Source organism: Bubalus bubalis, chromosome 4 (genome assembly GCF_019923935.1).
Source record: "Bubalus bubalis isolate 160015118507 breed Murrah chromosome 4, NDDB_SH_1, whole genome shotgun sequence".
NCBI classification, from domain to species: domain Eukaryota; kingdom Metazoa; phylum Chordata; class Mammalia; order Artiodactyla; family Bovidae; genus Bubalus; species Bubalus bubalis.
The window spans coordinates 94,089,608-94,099,181 of NC_059160.1; positions in this window are offsets into that span (position 1 = coordinate 94,089,608).

The following is a 9,574-nucleotide window of genomic DNA, read 5'->3' on the forward strand; positions in this document are numbered from 1 at the left end:
CTTTCTGACCCAGGGATCAAACCTACGACACCTGCATTGGCAGGCAGATTCTTTCCCACTGAGCCACCAGGGAAGCCCTGTGATCCTCCAAACATACTGGTGCACAAAAGATCCCTAAATCTCTGTTCTTAGATGACACAATACTTGCTTTAGCCCGGTCTACCAGTCGCATAGGTGTTACCCTCTTGGAAAACATCAGTGTTCCAGTTTTCTGAGGATTTAAAAAAGGCAGTTTGATTTAGAAAAATGACAAAATGTGCAAGTCTAAAGAGGGTTGGGATGGGGCTTCCCTGGCTCAGTGGTAAAGAATATGCCTGCCAATGCAAGAGGTTTGATCCCTGATCCGGGAAGATCCTACGTGACTCGGAACAACTAAGCCCATGTGACACAATTATTGGGCCCGTGCTCCAGAGCCTGGGAGCTGCAGCTACTGAAGCCAGCACGGGCCTCTGTGCCCCCACAAGAGAAGCCATTGCAATGGGAAGCCTGCATACTCCAACTAGAGAGAAGCCGCCTATCAAGGCAGCTGGAAAGAGCCCACACAGCAACGAAGACCCAGCACAGCCAAAATAAATAAAATTAAAAAAAATAAGGTTGGCGGGCTTCCCTGGTGGCTCAGTAGTAAAGAATCTGCCTGCCAATGTAGGAGACACGGGTTTGATCCCTGATCCGGGAAGATCCCACATGCCATGCAGCAACTAAGCCCATGCACCACAACTATAGAGCCTGTGCTCTAGAGCCTGAGAGCCTCAACTACTGAAGCCCATGTGCCTCAACTACTGGATTCTGTGCTCTAGAGGCTGTGCTCCCCAAGAGAAGCCACAGCAATGAGAAACCCTCACACTGCAGCTAAAGAGTAGGGCACGCTCACTGCACCTAGAGAAAAGCCTGCCCAGGAACAAACACCCAGCACAACCAAAAATAAAACTTAATTAAAAAAAAATAGAAGGCCCTCCTTGGTGGTGCAGTGATTAAGAACTCGCGTGCCAATGCAGGGGACACGGGTTCAGTCTCTGCTCTGGGAAGATTCCACATGCTGTGGAGTGCTGAGTCTGTGGGTCACAACTGCTGAAGCCTGCATGCCTGGAGCCTGTGCTCCACAGCAAGAGAAGCCTCTGCAATGAGAAGCTCGTGCAAAAGCAGTGAAGACCCAGTACAGCCAAAGATAAAATTGATTAATTAAAAAAAAATAGGGTTGGGGTCAGAGTCCCTGCCAGCTCCCTCTTTTTTCTGTCTTGTAATGGGTAAATATTGTAGTAATAATAAACATTTAAATATTAATAGCATTTTACAGTTTCAAAGTGCTTTCATTTATAATCATACAATAGCTTTGTGTAACGGAATTCTAACCTTCGTTTGACAGAGGAGGAAACCAAGGTACAGAGCAGTTAATGTGATTTCCTCAAGGGTATAGAACTCGTTAGCGACAGAGACACATGTGGTATCTGACTAAAGTCTAGTGGCCATTATGAGGGGGCTGAAAATCTGTGTCCAACAAGGAAAGAAAGGAGAGAGTCCTTTCTGAAGAATTCCCAGGGTGGGGAATACAGATTTTCCTATGAAGTCTTATGAATGGTTGAGGATAAGATGGTCTTGGCATGGGCCCCAAAAGAAGTGAGGTAGAGGGGATTTCCCTGGTGGTCCAATGATTAAGATGCTATACTCCCAATGCAGGGGGCATGGGTTCAGTTCCTGAGTGAGGAAATAAGGTCCCACATGCCACACAGCATGATCTAAAAAAAATAGAAAGAAATGAGGTCTAAAAAAACCTAAATCTAACTGCAAGGATAAGAAAATATTAAGAAAACTGGGAAAGATATGCCAACCTGATAATATTTTGTTGATGAAATATTGAATGTTCTAAGCAGTCTGGTTTAGAAGGAAACTCCAGAGGCTACTCTCTCCAGGCCCCCACCTGTGGGCCGTACTGTCAACATGAGGCTAGATGACTGGTGCTCAAAGATGGCAGAGCAGCAGAAGCCCACTGAACTATTCCATGTCTGTCATTTATTTTATCTTGAAGTTAGAACTGGACATGGAACAACAGACTGGTTCCAAATAGGAAAAGGAGTATGTCAAGGCTGTATATTGTCACCCTGCTTATTTAACTTCTATGCAGAGTACATCATGAGAAATGCTGGGCTGGAAGAAGCACAAGCTGGAATCAAGATTGCCAGGAGAAATATCAATAACCTCAGATATACAGATGACACCACCCTTATGGCAGAAAGTGAAGAGGAACTCAAAAGCCTCTTGATGAAGGTGAAAGAGGAGAGTGAAAAAGTTGGCTTAAAGCTCAACATTCAGAAAACTAAGATCATGGCATCTGGTCCCATCACTTCATGGGAAATAGATGGGGAAACAGTGGAAACAGTGTCAGACTTTATTTTTTTGGGCTCCAAAATCAGTGCAGATGGTGATTGCAGCCATGAAATTAAAAGACGCTTACTCCTTGGAAGGAAAGTTATGACCAAACTAGATAGCATATTGAAAAGCAAAGACATTACTTTGCCAACAAAGGTCTGTCTAGTCAAGGCTATGGTTTTTCCAGTGGTCATGTATGGATGCGACAGTTAGACTGTGAAGAAAGCTGAGCGCCGAAGAATTGATGCTTTTGAACTGTGGTGTTGGAGAAGACTCTTGAGAGTCCCCTGGACTGCAAGGAGATCCAACCAGTCCATTCTGAAGGAGATCAGCCCTGGGTGTTCTTTGGAAGGAATGATGCTAAAGCTGAAACTCCAGTACTTTGGCCACCTCATGCAAAGAGTTGACTCATTGGAAAAGACCCTGATGCTGGGAGGGATTGGGGGCAGGAGGAGAAGGGGATGACAGAGGATGAGGTGGCTGGATGGCATCACTGACTCAGTGGACGTGAGTCTGGGTGAACTCTGGGAGTTGGTGATGGACAGGGAGGCCTGGTGTGCTGCGATTCATGGGGTTGCAAAGAGTCGGACACAACTGAGCGACTGAACTGAACTGAAGGTGAAAGTGTTAGTCGCTCAGTCATATCCAACTTTTTGCGACCCTACGGACTATAGCCTGCCAGGCTCCTCTGTCTGTGGGATTCTCCAAACAAGAATACTGGAGTGGGTAGCCATTCCCTTCTCCAGGGGATCGAACCCAGATCTTAGGCCTAATATAATCTCTTTTGCTACCATCCCAACTAGTTCTGTGTTAGTGGGAGTTGGGGTAGGGGTTACCTATCAATGTATCTGTATCTGTATCTATATAGCTATATGTGATTTGGAAAGCTGTCTAGAAACTTCCAGTGTAACATCAATTCATGAGTTTATAAACAGAATTCATACTTTTCAGGTTTCATACTTTTCTTTACCAACTTCCTTGGCCTTTTCTTCTCACATCAGCTTTTGAATAATAGTGGTTGCTCCTGGTCTCTCTGGGAGGTCAAGGCTCCAAGAGTAAGAAGAGCTGTTGTTTCCTTCTGCTCTGATTCAGGCTGTCCTTGCCTTTTTGCTTTATCTGCTGTAAAAGCTTTATCTGTTGTAAAAAGCAAACAATTTTCTCCCTTGTAACAATCCTAAACTCTGCTGCAAGATTTGTCTTCCTAAAACATGGCCCTAATCAGGCCACTTTTCTGCTCAGAAACTGGTTCCCATGGTTACCTTGTTGCATGCTTGCTATGTGTCAGATACTATCCTAAGTGCTCTGTGCGCATCATCTAATTTACTCACCACATCAACCCTGTGTGGTAGGGCCTTTTGTCTTCTTTGTTCAAAGATGAGGAAAAAGGTACAGAGTAGTTACAGAACTTGTCCAGTGTTTCATGACTGAAAAGAGGCAGAGCTGAGCTTTGAACCCAGGCATTTGCAACCCAGAACTCAAGCTCTCCCAACACTCTGTATATTTTTAGATGTCTATATCATGTCTCCTGGTGGCAGGACCTGTGATATCTGTCATGCCAAGCAACAAGCACAGCACCATATTTAATAAAAGCTTGTTGATAATTACGGTGATTCAGAAAAAAAAAGCAGTTCTATGGTGAATGTGATTGGGAGGAAGGGAGAATTTTAATTGTGATTCTCCAGTGTGCCTAGGAGAACATGGACTTCTTGATCCATGTAGATGTTGCTGACTGCATTTCAAGAGTCCCCGTTGTGTGCAGAGCTCTCCATTTAGTGAAAGAATTATCTGGGAACAAGACTTGATTTCTGTCCTTGAGACGCTCCTAGGCTAATGGAGGAGATTGCACTTAGCTCTAAGACACAGGCATTTTTCTTTTTTTTTTTAACTGAATTTGCATGACTTGCAGTTTCAGACACCACCCAACAAGAGTTTGGAGGTTCTGGTCGACTGTGATGGTAGAAGGAGGTGGTGACTGGGAGACCACTGATACTCTTGGGGTCTCTAGCTGTCCTTCAACATGTGTAGCCTGGTTGTGGCACAGGGAACTCAGCTGTGCTCTGTACGTTGCCTCCACTGTGTGGTCTCCAGTGAACTTCTCAGCAAGGTAAAGGGGGGTGCCAGCGAAGATCAACCCCAGAACAAGGTAAAGAGACTGAGGAGACAGGAAGAAGTTCCTCACAGCCACGGGGCAGTGGAACTGAAACTGCAACTCAGGTCTCAAATGACCCCCCCCGCCCCCCCGCCAAGTGTCTTGGCCTCACAAGGTCGGGGTGGAGAGGTGGCACCGTTTCCATGTCAGAATGACTCCAGTCATCACCCCTATTCCCACCCCGCCTCTCGCTGCAGCCATCTGCACTTTGCTTAAGTGCCCTGCCCTCAAGCAAAAGCTGACATCTCAGTTTTTGCGGAAAGTGAGATGCAGTGTCCCTGACAAATGGGTGGGTCTCCACCCCCACCCCCGCCCAATTTATGAGTCCAGGGTGGCTCCCTTCTAACACCCTCCCTCTCTTTATGGCCCTGCTGCGATCTTTGATGTCTTCTTCTTGTGAAGGGGTGGGGGTGGGGAGAGAGAGGCCAACCTCAGCCAGAGAGGCCCTGCCCACGGAAGTTCTCAGGTGAGGGAAGGAGTCCAGGGAGGGCAGGATTTAGCATGAGCAGCAGTCAGTTGGATGGCCTAATGCTGAGCATCCTTCCAGACCCACCACATCTCTCTGGGAAACACCGGCATTGAAGTCAGTCTCTGTCACAGCATTAGAAAGAGTATGGTGAAGTGGGCTTCAGCCTGGGTTCAAATCCTAGACTTGATCATTCTAGCTTTTGGACCTTGGGCAAGTTACGTAACTCTTTGAACTTCACTTTCTAAATCTGAATTGAATAATAGACTATTTCTCACAAGATGTCATGAGAACAGAGTAAAACATGCACATCAAGTACCCAGAAGAGTGTCTTATAGCCAAACTTGTCGCCCTGATGTAAAGAGAAGGTCCTTGAAAGCCGGGATCTCAGCGGCCTTCTCCCCTCCCCGCCCCACATCCCTCCACCTCCTCCATCACCTCACGCGTCTGCCCCTTCCATGCTTGGTTGGGAGGCTTTTTCCCTCAAGCCTTCCCCCTCACCCCCGCCCAGCCTTTCCTCTCAAATGGATGAATCCCAAGCTCAGTGCCAATTCTCTTCTCTGTCCTTCTCAGGCTCGCATCTCAGAAGCTTCTTCACCTGGAGAATCCTGTCAACAGCTCCCATCTCCACACTTGGCAGTTTTTCCTCCTCTCTGCCGTGGTCCCTCTCTCTTCCATTAACATGATTTTATTTGCTTTGCTCCTATTCTTATCCATCTATAATTTTTATTTTATAGTCACTCCATAATGGTCTGGGGCCATTTCTACTGAATCACCAACTGGTCTTACTTTAGGATTTAATTTGGTTTTATTAAAATTACCAAAATTCTCCCTGGGCAGGTGCAGACCTGGCCAGGGCAAAGCTCTCTAGGCTGTTGACTGAGAGGTCCCTCCCCACTGGTAGCTTTCCAGGCTCTTTAGCACTTCGTTCAGCCACGGCGTGAATGCTTCTGGTGCAGCAGTGTGTGTGTGTCTACATGTAGTTTCAAGTGTGGATGTTCCCCTTTTAGCTATGAGAATAAAAGTTTGCACTGCCTAGGAAAAGGGCTGTAATGTATTTTAAGTGGTTAAAGAAGCTGTGCAAGTAGCCACTGTACCTGCTGCGCTTGGAAGTACAGACACATCCTGTCACCAGTCATTTTTGATGTGAAATCAGCAACAGTAATAGGTTTTAGCTGTTTTATGTACTGTGCGTGTTGTGCTTAGTCTCTCAGTCGTGCCCAACTTTTTGCAACCCCATGGACTGTAGCCCACCAGGCTCCCCTGTTCATAGGATTCTTTGGCAAAAATACTAGAGTGGATTGCCATTCCCTTCTCCAGGGGATCTTCTCCACCTGCATTGGCACATCTCCTGCATTGGCAGATGGATTCTTTTCTATCTGAACCTTATACCTTTACTTTTTCTTCAGGGAAAAGGGGTAGGAAAAGTTCTGGAAAAATAGAATTTTCATTTAGTTTTTCCAGTGTATTACTTATTACCTCGAATAAAGAGATCTCCATTAAATGCAGAAATTAAAGCATTAGGGGTGTTGGACCCAGAAGTAGTAGAAGAGAAAATAGGATTCAAAGAAAATGAAAGTAACAAAATTAAAAAACAACATCCTGAGTTGGATGTCTCATATTTATCCCGGTGGTTGATCACTGACTGTACCCCAAGGCCACCAATAAACTCAGATCCCATTGAGAGGTGGAACTCAGGCGTCTAGTTCTATGAACATCTTTGTTTTGTTCCCTTTTCTGAAGAGAAGCATTTTCTGTTAATTAGAGCATGCGCCTTCCTCCGCCTTTCCCTCAGCCCCTTCCATAGTCCCAGGATCTGCTATTTCCCTGCTTCTGCCTGTATATCCACATTCCAAATATCTCTCTCCTAAGGAACTGGGGAAGGACTCTGTGGTGGAAAACATGAACAGTGCACTTCTTTTTTAAAATTAATTAATTCATTTATTTTTAATTGAAGGATTCTGGGAAAGATTGAAGGCCGGAAGAGAAGGGGACAACAGAGGATGAGATGGTTGGATGGCATCACCGACTCAATGGACATAAGTTTGAGCAAACTCCAGGAGATGGTGAAGGACAAGGAAGCCTGGTGTGCTGCAGTCCATGGGGTTGCAAAGAGTCAGACGACAGCAACTAGCAACAGATTGAAGGGTAATTGCAATATTGTGTTGGTTTCTGCCATACATCAATTTGGATCAGCCATAGGTGTACATATGTAACCTCTCTCTTGAGCCTCCCTCCCACCTCCCACCCTATCCCACCCCTCTAGGTTGTCACAGAGCCCTGGTTTGAGTTTCCTTGAGTCATACAGCAAATTCCCACTGTCCATACTGTCTATTTTACGCATGTTAGTGTATATATTTCCACGCTACTCTCTCCATTTGTCCCACCCTCTCCTTCTTAGCACCTCCCCCAACCCTCCCCCACCCCCTTTTCCATAAGTCTGGAAAAGTGCACTTCTTTCCTGGAGAATCGCATCAAATTAGGTCAGAGGGCTGTTGGGCAAAGAGTCTCTGTTTTGGTGTCTCAACTTCTGCTCCCCTCCTGCAGCTCTCCTTGGCTAGAATCAATTTGGCATTGAATCTGCCTGTTGATTTTAAGAGAATTGGGAATAAAGCTGGGATGAAGAAGTTAGCTTCCTCCTGGGAATAATGCAGAGACTCGAGTTCTCCCTTGAGGACCTAACTTTGAATCTAGAGGGTTGAGTGAGAAATGAGGCCATCTGTGGCAGCCTAACACTGGGCATTTGAAAATGGGCATTTTCTCATCATCCTTCCTTTCCTTTAAAAAAAAATAATGTAGCTTGGAAGAATATGATTATCCTTAAACATTTTATTTTTTAATTAAAGAGGGTTCATTATGCTACCCGTCTCATCTCGTCCCAGAGGAGAGAAACCCTGTGTTCAGCAGTTTGCTAAGAAATAATTATAGGTTCAGATCTTCCCCAGGCCCCGAAATTCAATTAAAATTTTTTTGTTTTAAGTTGCTTGCAGTCACATGGTATGTATGTGTGGATGAGTGTGTGTGTGCGCATGTGCACGTGCACACACATGCCCCAGTTTTCCTTGTAACTACTCTGGGAATGGGTTCCCAAATGTGAGGTTCCTAAAAGACACCAATCCCCCCACTCCCAGCCCAGTTTCTTGGCTGTTTCTACATGATCTGATATTAACACATAATGCTTTGTGAAAGCAACCTTTGTTTTTTTTTGTTAGTTTGTTCGTTTTTGGCTAGAATCACTCTGTCTATCAGTCCCCAATTCCTGGGATATGTCTCTGGTTTATACTGAATCAGATCAGTGTAAGTAAGTTGCTCTCAGCCAACACTGTGGATCAGAATCACCTGGGGGAACTTTTAAGCAGTAGCGATGCCTACTCCCTGATGTATATATTCAGCTGGTGTGGAGTGGGGCCCAGGCATCAGTATTTTTTAAAGGCTCCTTAGGTGTTAATGTACCCCAGTTCGATTCCTGGGTTAGGAAGATCCCCTGGAGAAGAGATAGGCTACTCACTCCAGTATTCTTGGGCTTCCCTTGTGGTTCTGATGGTAAAGAATCCGCCTGCAATGCGGGAGATCCGGGTTTGATCCCTGGATTGGGAAGCTCCCCTGGAGGAGGGCATGGCAACCCACTCCAGTATTCTTGCCTGGAGAATCCCCATGGACAGAGGAGCCTGGCGGGCTTACAGTCCATGGGGTCACAAAGAGTCGTACAGGACTGAGTGACTAAGCACAGCACAGCACAAAAGACACCCAAAGGGCTTCCCTGTTGAGTCAGTAGTTAAGAATTCGCCTGTGATGCAGAAGACCCAGGTTCAATCCCTGAGCCAGGAAGATCCCCTGGAGAAGGGAATAGTTACCTACTCCAGTATTCTTGCCTGGTTAATCCCATGAACAGAGGAGCCTGGCAGGCTATAGTCCATGGGGTCACAAGAGTCAGATGCAACTTAGGGACTAAACAATAACAACACAAAGACACACAAATAGGGTCATGGGGCCCAAATTTCATTGCCCACTTGCTCAGTTACTGTCTAGTTGGTTTAAGTGGTGTAAGATAGGGGTAGAGTGGTTACCTGCCACTTTTATACTGACTCTGAGTTATATTTAAACTTGGGGTGGAAACAGGATTCCATATGGTTCTCCCCTGCACCACCTCTTTCCTCATCCCAAGAAGGGGGGCAGTTCTGTTGTAGGACTGCCCCTGTTTACACAAAAAAATTATTAGGGAGGATAGTGTATAGATGACTCTTCTTGTAAGAACATTCCAGGAAATGGGGCAGTATTAATATTTATGGGTTCATTCAGGCTGCGACTGACCTTTTCCCTAGTTTACAGAAAGGAGCTAAAAATTCCCAGGCCTTGGGCACAGGACCTCCTGGCAGCAGAAATATAGAAAGAGGGAGGCAGGGCTCTGTGAGGCCAGATTCTCCCAGATAATTAACCAAAATAGACATGGCTAATAGAAATCTAATAAATAAATTAATAAATAAAAGAATGTACTTATGAATCCCTACATATCTCAGCATATAAACATATATAGGTTTCTGCATATTAGTAGCTTACACAATGTGTGTGTTTGCAGATTTAAATAGAATGGTATA